We start from the raw sequence: 8,193 nt of genomic DNA on the forward strand, positions 1-8,193 counted from the left end.
ATACTGTATATAAATGTAGATCATTTACCAATGTCACTACCATTGCTTCTGTAACAGCAGAACTGTACTTAAAGGGGTACTCCAGTGCTTCAGCGTTCTGAACGATCACAAAGGCCGTGATCGTGACGTCATAACCACGCCCCTCGTGCCACCCCGCCTCTCCATTCATGTCTATGGAAGGTGGCGTGACGGCCAACATGCCTCCTGCCATAGACATAAATGGAGGAGGCATGATGTGATGTCACAAGGGGCATGGCCATGACATCATGAACACTGCCATAGGAACTTGGCATTTGTTTACAACGCTGGAGCTGCGGCAGATCGCAGGGGTGACCCAGCAGCGGGACTCCCGCTATCAGGCATCTTATCCCCTATCCTTTGGATAGGGGATAAGATGTCTAGCAGTGGAGTACCCCTTTAAAGGGGAAGTGAATGGAGCCAAATTGCAATACCACACACAACCTGGGGACAGACGTGGAGCTTTTATTGAAAGAAATTGGCTCTATTTTTCTATTCCTAGATAACCCATTTAAGCTCTAAAACATTTGTGTATTTTAGGTATCGCCTTCAATAGTCTGTATGGTGAACATAATAATAACAACCCTTTCCTGCAATTTTACTAACAAATACAAATCTTGCCTTGGCTCGGCTGTGTTTTGTGTCTTGTGCTTCTTACAATGCACCTCTTAACCTCTTGTCAGTGTGTTTGCTAAAGTTTTATGTAGGCAATTATTTTCCTTCAAAACAAAACATCCATACTCTCAGGTGAATCCAAGCAGTCCAAATGTAAAAATAATGTAAATTTAGAAAATCTACAGGCACTTAAAATATTTAGATGAAATAGCTGCATTTTGTGATAGAGTTACAAGAGGGTTTTTTATTTTTTTATCTTCTCTATCTGACTTTCTTTTCAATGACATTTCCCATGATGAGCACTCCAAAAGAATAGCAATTGCCTTTCTTGTCAGATTTGTTTTGTCAGTTCTGAATGCTGAGCCTTGCTTTGCCATTTTCAAGGTCTCTTTCAATCTTTGGAACACAGCTGGAGCTTCAATCAGGCATTCACTCCGTAAAGAAGTTGGCAGTTGATCCCTAACCAACTATGTGGAAGATATATAATATATTTCACAGTACACAGAGGAATACCCCCTTTCATTGCATCAGGAAAAAAAAAAAAAAAGACCGTATCACTTATGAATGCTTGTCTGAAAAATACAGCCCCCTTCTCTGCAGGGATATGAGCGCTCATAAATGAACTAAACTGACCCATAGTTGTCAGGTTGATTTGATTTTAACAAATCTATGATAAAAATCATTTTTCAGCTGTCAGGAAATGTTGTGCGTCTAAAGACAGCAACTGTTTACATATCATTTGACATCACGGAACTTTTCTTCAAAGAGGAGAAGGGAGCGCATTGTTCCGATGACATGTCACTGGAGTCCTTTCTTTTGCATATGATCTTTTTTGCAGTTTGTGTATTCAATGTGTGTGTCTTTCTTTTATCTCCCTCCTAAACAGCACTGGAGAATGCATCGGGGATTTCCACTTCAGCTGTCCTGTTTGTTCAACTGATTTTCACAGCCTTCTGTGTTGACCCATCTACAGAGTAGAAGACTAAATGAAACCCTTCTGTATGTCACACATGTTCTTTCTGGTACTGGGCTCTAATTTGCTTTATTAATTCAGTCACAATGGATGTCCAAACAACATTTCACCTTGGAGAATTGGAATCTATGTATTTCCATGTGAACGTTTTCCATAATGCTGTTTATTTGCAATTACAACAGCAGTGGAGAATAGTGAGTGATATATACATGTGCATTTCCCATTTCCATATAGAATGTGTATTCCGATTTGACTTGCTTATTTTGTCCTTCCATTTTGTAGGCATAGTGCGTTAATATTAATATCACAGCATCTATATATTTGAATAAGAACATATTCTACGGATTCTAGGCAAATGTCCAAATTCAAATAAATATCTGAGATGATGTCTGTCTTTTCCTGTGGCTCACATCATATATTAAACATTTACCCTGGCATCATTGAAGATGACTCCTGTAAATTTACAGCAAAAAAAAAAAAAAAAAAATCAAGTCTCAAAAGGAGTAAATCAATATTGTTTTTTCGTTTAAACTGATTCTTGGTTTGTTTTGCATTTCTATTTACTAATTGCAGCATTGACATTTTAGTTTTAATGTATTATTTATTCAGCACCAACATGTCCCTAAGACCAGTTTCACAGGAGAATAATACGGGTGCATTTCTTTTTCCATATTATGGCTACACTAGACACATAAGGAGTCTTACAAAGTGAACTGACAATATTTAGGTGATTTTGGGTCGACAGACTTACAATTGGGTCAGGATTCGTGGCTATAACATAGACACAGAAACTAGCGATAATCACGCTTGCATGCTTTGGCCAGTTTTTCGCATTAGTAGTTGTAGGCCAGAAGTGAGTCTGATCCCAGCATTTTTTCTGATGCCATATGAGAAATTCTTTCCCTGGTATGGGGCAATTGGCATCTGTCTCATAGGGGGAGATTTATCACAACCTGTGCACAGGAAAAGTTGCCCAGTTGCCCATAGCAACCAATCAGATTGCTTCTTTCCTCTGGAAAGGTTTTGATACATTTCCATCATAAGGCTTTTTTTTTGCCTTCAACACAGTAGGGTTATGGGCTGAACTTAGTGGACTCATGGGGGGGGGGGGGGAGATTTATCAAAACCTGTGAAGAGGATATGTGGTGCAGTTTTCCATAGCAACCAATCGGATTACGTCTTTTATTTTTAAAATGGTTTCTGAAAAATTAAAGAAGGGATCTGATTAGTTGCTATAGGTGACCGCACCATTCTTCTTCTATATAGGCTTTAATAAATATCCCCAATGGCTTTTTTTCAACCTTGAAAGATGTGTACATTTTTCCATTGTACAGTAATTGCAGGTCTATCCAAATTTGTTTCTCTTAAATTCTTGCAATAGATTAAAGGGGTATTCCAGGATTTTTTATTTTATTTGACTATGCTACAGGGGCTGTAAAGTTAGTGTAGTTCATAATATAGTGTCTGTACCTGTGTGTGATGGTTTTCTCACAATTCTTCTGTGATTTTCACTCCAATATTTATTTTTGCCAGCATACAAAATGACTGTTGTCTCAGATTTTTCCCAGGTTGCAATGCGGCTGAGACCTGACTCACTAGTCAGCTGATGACAGGGAACCTGTCTGCTTCCATGGGTGGAGGGATCGCTTGGTGGGAGAGAGATCAATCTGCAACAGCTGTAGGCACCCTGATTGAAAACCACACTGATTTGAATGGATGCAGCTCATTTATTTTTAAATGGGGGGGGGGGAGGGCTGATTTGTGGGAGGGAGGTAGATGGAATTGTGGGATTTGTAGTCAAAAAAGAAAAGTCAAACAGGAAATACCACTTAACAAACAGCTAGCCCCAGTGGTATGGTAATCTCACAACAAAGCCATTTAGCCCCAAGACAAATGCAGATCCTTCCTAAGCATGTCCATTACTGTCTGCCAGGTACGCACTAAAACCACTCTATGGTGGATAACTAAAATACACCCATTGGGTCATTCACACAATATTTTTCCCTGCCTTCAAACACATAGTAAAAATGTCATGGTGATTTTTACATCCACTTTTTCATGTCACAGATCTTCTTAGTTAATCTTTAACAATACAAAACTTGCCTTTTATAGTAGAGATTAGCTAAGTTGTTAAAGAGATTTTTTATCATAGGTAGTGATGTCATATAGCTAGGATATGCTATCATTTTCTGTTTGATGGAGGTGTGATTACAGGGACCCACATGATCTATGAATAGTTGAAGCCATGCCGTAGCAGGTATCTGAGGGCACCACTATGCAGATCAAATATAAAATACAGTGATGTTTTCTGACCATGAATAGCCTTTATCAAGCCAAGAAAAACAAGTTTGACTTGGCTTGATAAAGGCATTCATGGCCAAAACAATGTTATATTTCATGCACTATTAACCTCTTAGGGACTCAGCCTATTTTCACCTGAAGGACTCAGCAAATGTTTGTTTTTACATTTTTGCTTTTTCCTCCTTCCTTTCTAAAAATCATAACACTTTCAATTTTGCACCTACAGACCCATATAAGGGCTTTTTTTTTGCTTCACCAATTTTACTTTGCAATGACATCACATATTTTATAATATAACCTGCGGCGAAACCCCCCAAAAATTATTTGTGGGGTGAAATAAAAAAAAATGCCAATTTGTAACTTTTGGGGGCTTCCGTTTCTACGCTGTGCAATATTTGGTAAAAATGATACCTTATTTATATTCTGTAGGTCCATACAGTTACAAGAATACCCAATTTATGTAGATTTTATTTTAATACTTAAAAAAATTATAAACTACATGCACCAACATTAGTAGGTTTAAAATTTGCATATTATGACCCTTATAACTTTTTTATTTTTACGTGTACAGGGCGGTATGAGGGCTAATTTTTTTTGCGCCGTCATCTGTAGTTTTTATAGGTACCATTTTTATTTTGATGGGACTTTTTGATCGCTATTTATTAATATTTTTATGGTATATGAAGTGACCAAAAATGCACAATTTTGGACTTTGGTATTTTTTTACATGTACACCATCAAACGTGTGGTTTAGCTAACCTAATATTTTAATAGTTCGGACATTTACACACATGGCAGTACCACATATGATTATTTTTATTCTTTATTACATTATTAGGGAAGGGGTTAATGAACTTGTATTCTTTTTTTTTTTTTCATTCCCATAGGGGGCTAAACATGCAAACTTCTGATTGCATGTACTGATCAGTGCTCTGCCATTGCAAAGCACTCATCAGTGTAACCGGCACTCTGCAGCAGGCATGGAGCAGTAGATCGCTGATCATCAACAGAGAAGCAGGTGAAGACCCTCCCGTCGTTTGGTAAGCTGATCCGGACATCCCGATTTTGTCATGATAGTCCTGATCAGCCCCACTGAGCTGCCGGGATTCTTTTACTTTCATTTTAGACGCCGCAATCAACTTTGATCGTGGAGTCTAAAGGGTTAATGCCGGGTATCGGCCTGATCGGCCGTGCCCGGCATTAGCCGTGGGTTCTGGTGAGAACGGTTTAAACCCGGTAAACGGGACCAGGGCGTACAGGTACATCCTGAGTCCTTAAGGATTGGAGATGCAGGGTGTATGCATACGCCCTGCTTCCCCAAGAGGTTAAAGGGGTACTCCGGTGAAAAACTTTTTTTTTTTAATCAACTGGTGCCAGAAAGTTAAACAGATTTGTAAATTACTTCTATTAAAAAATCTTAATCCTTCCTGTACTTATTAGCTGCTGAATACTACAGTGGAAATTATTTTCTTTTTGAAACACAGAACTGTCTGCTGACATCATGAGCACACTGCTCTCTGCTGACATCTCTGTCCATTTTAGGAACTGTACAGAACAGCATATGTTTGCTATGTGGATTTCCTTTTACGCTGGCAGTTCCTAAAATGGACAGAGATGTCAGCAGAGAGCACTGTGCTCATGATGTCAGCAGACAGCTCTTTGTTTCAAACGGAAAATAATTTCCACTGTAGTATTCAGCAGCTAATAAGTACAGGAAGGATTAAGATTTTTTAATAGAAGTAATTTACAAATCTGTTTAACTTTCTGGCACCAGTTGATTTAAAAAAAAAGTTTCTCACTGGAGTACCCCTTTAAATAAAGTGTTTTTATTGGAGTTCTTGTGTCTTGGATTTTCCATTCTACTGATTCTAGTACTAACATTTTGAATGCACTTCTAGACATTAATACAATATGCTATTACTCCAAATTGCTTTAGTGTTACACTTGAAAAGTATTTTTATTATTTATTTATTCATGTATTTCTTCATTTATGTATTTATTTATTTTTATTTATTAATAAAGCACCCTTGGTTCCAGGGAACTTTACAATTCATTAGGGTTCAAGTACATAATATAACTCTAAGTACAATGAACATGACACACAATAAATCACAGACTGATATAGTTGGAAAGAGGACCCTGTCCCTGAGGGCTTACATATCAGTTTGTAATTTTATACATTCTATTTTATCTGACAATAGAAATTCATAGGTGGACCTAATCTTTAGCCTTGCATCTATACAGGATTTTCAGTTTTTCCAGTAACATTGTTTCCAGCTCATAATATTGCTGTATTCCAGTATAATGAAATTTCCTCAAAAAAAAAAAGCAAATCCAATCTTTTGTACCAGGGCATCTCGCATGTCATCGTGTCAGCCTTGATATGATAAAACATGATATATTTAGAGTGGAAATTGTAAAAGAGGATGTTCAATTAGAAAATGATGTGATATACATACAACCTTGTGGGGGAAAAAAATACCACGCTGGATTTCTGAAGTGCAATAAAAATACTCTGAAGAAAAACTGTCTTTAGCAATTTTTCCTATTTAACAGAACCATATAACATAAACAGTTCCTTGAAAATGTGATGCATTGACACACACACACAAGCAGAGCACATTCTGTAAGCACAGGAGATTAAGCTGGCTTATTGTTTTATCACAGGACATAATCTTTCATGCTTCCTGGTTCTGTTTTCACAGAGGACACATAATGAAAATGGTATGGGGGAGGTGAAGGAAGACTGACTGGGGCAGAAAGCACTTAATGAATATCCAGTCGGAGGAAGTGTCTTTAGGCTTTCAATTCAATGGCTGGTAAATACAGCAATAAGAAAGAAGTATGTCTGGAGGGAGTTGACAAGCTATAATTAGCACAAATAAATTCCATTTGTTTGACCAGCTCACACAAGTTTGAAGAATAGCAGTATTTATAAGGAATACATGGTGGGATATCAATTAGACCAGCTATGCAAAGCAGAAATACTTCATATTCTAAGAGATTATTCGAATTGTATCGCTGACCATGTCAAGCAAATCAGAAGACTTAAAAGGGTACTCCAGTGAAAAGTTTTTTGTTCAAATGAACTGGTGCCAGAACGTTAAAGAGATTTGTAAATTATTTCTATTAAAAAATCTTTATCCTTCTTGTACTATTTAGCAGCTGTATCCTATAGAGAAAATTATTTGCTTTTGGAATTTCTTTTTTGTCTTGTCCACAAGTGCTCTCTGTTGACACCTCTGTCCGTTTCAGGAACTGTCCAGAGTAGCATAGGTTTGCTATGATGATTTGTAAATTATTTCTATTAAAAAATCTTTATCCTTCCTGTACTAATTAGCAGCTGTATGCTATAGAGAAAATTATTTGCTTTTGGAATTTCTTTTTTGTCTTGTCCATAAGTGCTCTCTGTTGACACCTCTGTCCGTGTCAGGAACTGTGCAGAGTAGCATAAGTTTGCTATGATGATTTTCTCCTGCTCTGGACAGTTGCTGATACGAGCATCAGGTGTCAACAGAGAGCACTGTGGGAAAAAAAATTCAAAAAGAATATAATTTCCTCGGTAGCATATTGCTGCTAAAAAGTACTGGAAGGATAAAGATTTTTTTTTTATATAAGTAATTTAGAAATCTGATTAACTTTCTGGCACCAGTTGATTTAAAAAAAATTTTTTCTCCCCCGGAGTACCCCTTTTAGATTAAGAGTGTCTAACAGTTTTAGCAATAAATACAAGAATTTGGCCTCACATTTTTAAAGCCTCACTCTCTTTCAGCGTGCTGTTTCCTTCCCCAAATCACTTCCCTGGTGCATTGTGTAAAACCAAATAAAATGACCCTCAAGGGTCATGGGATACATCTCACGGGTAGCTGCTTGCTTTTTTAAGTGGCACCTGCTGGGAGCCTCTTAGTATCTACAGTCTGCTTGCATTAAATCAGTGGAGCTTTTTTCCCCCCCTATTTCTCTCATGCTTTGGGGAAAAATATCCACATGAAGTAGATCTTTAACACGAAGCCAAGAGAGATTGTTAGGATGCATTTTATGTTTGTTGTCATGTATTATTTATTTATTAGATTTATTTATTTAAATTGCTAATAGAGCTTCTGCATGACTGTGATTTGCAGAGTTATATTTCCACTCATTTGTCAATGTTACAGTGTTGAAAGTGAGGGGAATAAAATAAAAGGTGGGTCAGTATAGCGGATGAGGGATGTGGAATTTAAACACAGGAAGAACCCTGTAATTAACATTAGAATAATGGATTTTACTTTAGCATTTTAGTTATCTTA

At 37.3% G+C, this 8,193-nt stretch overlaps 1 long non-coding RNA gene across 1 annotated transcript in view; it reads left to right on the forward strand.

Annotated features, from left to right (window-relative positions):
* LOC130310129 (uncharacterized) overlaps positions 1 to 1,982 on the forward strand; it is a 70,083-nt gene extending 68,101 nt beyond the window's left edge. Inside the window, exon 5 of the long non-coding RNA XR_008858689.1 lies at positions 1,520 to 1,982. This is a non-coding gene — a long non-coding RNA (uncharacterized LOC130310129). The remainder of the gene's footprint in view (positions 1 to 1,519) is intronic.
* Positions 1,983 to 8,193: the final 6,211 nt, after the last annotated feature.

Source organism: Hyla sarda, chromosome 1 (genome assembly GCF_029499605.1).
Source record: "Hyla sarda isolate aHylSar1 chromosome 1, aHylSar1.hap1, whole genome shotgun sequence".
NCBI classification, from domain to species: Eukaryota; Metazoa; Chordata; class Amphibia; order Anura; family Hylidae; genus Hyla; species Hyla sarda.